Below are 2,355 nucleotides of genomic sequence, written 5' to 3'. Positions count from 1 at the left end.
TCCACGGTACTTATCGACTATCGGTCTCGTGCGGTATTTGTATAGATGGAGTTTACCACCCGCTTTGGGCTGCATTCCCAAGCAACCCGACTCGAGAAGAACCGCGGCGGGAGGGCCTGCTACCGGCCTCACACCGTCCACGGGCTAAGCCTCCATCAGAAGGACTTGGCCCCCGACCCGCGCCGAGAGAAAGCGGTCTTCTGTCGCCACATGTCCCTCGCCGCGCCGTGGCCGGGGGGGGGATTCGGCGCTGGGCTCTTCCCTCTTCGCTCGCCGCTACTGAGAATCCTTGTTAGTTTCTTTTCCTCCGCTTAGTAATATGCTTAAATTCAGCGGGTCGTCTCTCGTCTGATCTGAGGTCGTTGTCGGATATGGGTTAGGAGCGCCGCCGCGCGCTGCTGCTGCTGCTGCGGGCTGGCCTGAACAGGTCTCGTTCGCGCGCGCCGGGCAGAGGCGCCGAGGCGAGGCGGGCGCGAACCTCCCGTTACGCCGCGGGCGTCCGAGGCGGAGGGCCGGGAGTCACGTCGGCGGGCGGCGGAGGTGGCAGACACCCACGGAGCCGCCGAGAGAGGCGCCGCTCGGTCCCAGGCGCCTGGGGGCGCCGACCTCCCCCTCGTGGGAGGAAGCGGGAAGCGCTCGACTCCGCCGAGGAGGCGTGCCCGTGGCGGTCTGCACTTGGGAGGCGGAGGGGCGGGAAGCCCCCTGCGGCGCTCCAGCCGCGGGACCGGAGAGTCCCGATCGATGGGAAGCGACCCTCAGACAGGCGTGGCGGGGCGGACCGGGGCGCAAAGTGCGTTCGAAGTGTCGATGATCGATGTGTCCTGCAATTCACATTAGTTCTCGCGGCTGGCTGCGTTCTTCATCGGCCTTACGAGCGAGTGATCCACCGCTAAGAGTCGTACTGCGTTTGAGTTTAGCGCCGGGGCGAGGCCGAACTGCACAGGCTTGTGTGGGTTCAAAAATACAAAGGGTCGTTCCCGGACGGGCGCCCCGCGAGAGGGGACTTGAACCCACGGTCCCGAAGGCCTGCTGGGTACCCGCCGGGGTTGGCAAAGCAAAGTCTTTCAGAGGCTCGCGGCCTCGGCCCCACCCGTGCCAAGGGGTGGGGCGCTCGTGACCAGGTTGCTCAAGCCTCCGCGGGGGGGTGCGTCAAGCCTCCCAGAGAAAGCAGCGTTCCCTTCTCGCGGATCCCTCTCTCCGCCGTCTTAGGTTTTGTGCGGTTCTTTTGCCGTCTTGGATGTTTGGCGGCAGACCTCTCGGGCCACGGCCGCTGGAACATAAGTAAAATAGGATAGAGGTTTTTACCCCCGACGGGCGCCCCTCCTTCGCGGGAGAGACTTTGAACCACGGTCCCGGAGGCCGTGCGGGTACCCGCCAGGGCCCGGCTCGGCCCCCGCGCTGGAAAGCAGGGGGCCCGCCCGAGTGCAGCGACAGTCAAGTTCTCTCGGATCTCTCTCTCTCTCTCTCCGCCTTAGGTTTTGTGCGGTTCTTTTGCCGTTTTGGGTTTTTTGCGGCAGACCTCTCGAACCCACGGCCGCTGGATCATAGAGTAAAATAGGATAGAGGTTTTTTTACCCGGACCAGGCGCTCCTCCTTCGCGGGAGAGACTTTGAACCACGGTCCCGGAGGCCGTGCGGGTACCCGCCAGGGCCCGGCTCAGCCCCCGCCGCTGGAAAGCAGGGGCCCGCCCGAGTGCAGCGACAGTCAAGTTCTCTCGGATCTCTCTCTCTCTCCGCCTTAGGTTTTGTGCGGTTCTTTTTGCGTTTTGGGTTTTGGCGGCAGACCTCTCGGACCCACGGCCGCTGGATCATAGAGTAAAATAGGATAGAGGTTTTTTTACCCGGACAGGCGCCCCTCCCGCGGGAGGAGACTTTGAACCACGGTCCCGGAGGCCGTGCGGGTACCCGCCAGGGCCCGGCTCGGCCCCCGCCCCCGCTGGAAAGCAGGGGGCCGCCCGAGTGCAGCGACAGTCATGGCGCTCGCGGTAGGTTGCTCAAGCCTCCGCGGGAGGTGCGTCAAGCCTCCCAGAGAGCGGCGTTCCCTTCTCGCGGATCTCTCTCTCTCCGCCGTCTTAGGTTTTGTGCGGTTCTTTTTGCCGTCTTGGGTTTTTGGCGGCAGACCTCTCGGGCCACGGCCGCTGGATCATAGAGTAAAATAGGATAGAGGTTTTTACCCGGACGAGGCGCCCCTCCTTCGCGGGAGAGACTTTGAACCACGGTCCCGGAGGCCGTGCGGGTACCCGCCAGGGCCCGGCTCAGCCCCGCGCGCTGGAAGCGGGGGCCGCCAGTGCAGCGACAGTCAAGTTCCTTTTTTTTTTTTTTCTTATCGCGCTCTGCGCTTCCGCTTCGGTGCTCC

General features: G+C 64.3%; 1 non-coding gene and 1 pseudogene across 1 annotated transcript in view; both read right to left on the bottom strand.

The window, feature by feature from the left end:
* The window catches only part of LOC122332081, a 3,997-nt gene extending 3,635 nt beyond the window's left edge, over positions 1 to 362 (bottom strand). The window contains exon 1 of the ribosomal RNA XR_006248430.1: positions 1 to 362. This exon is cut by the window's left edge and continues 3,635 nt beyond it. This is a non-coding gene — a ribosomal RNA (28S ribosomal RNA).
* A 387-nt stretch (positions 363 to 749) lies between these two features.
* LOC122331953 lies at positions 750 to 898 on the bottom strand (annotated as a pseudogene).
* Between the last annotated feature and the right edge of the window lie 1,457 nt (positions 899 to 2,355).

Source organism: Puntigrus tetrazona, unplaced genomic scaffold, assembly GCF_018831695.1.
Source record: "Puntigrus tetrazona isolate hp1 unplaced genomic scaffold, ASM1883169v1 S000000003, whole genome shotgun sequence".
Classification (NCBI taxonomy): Eukaryota; Metazoa; Chordata; class Actinopteri; order Cypriniformes; family Cyprinidae; genus Puntigrus; species Puntigrus tetrazona.
Note: the sequence above shows the minus strand (reverse complement) of the source record. Positions and strands in the feature narration are given on the sequence as shown.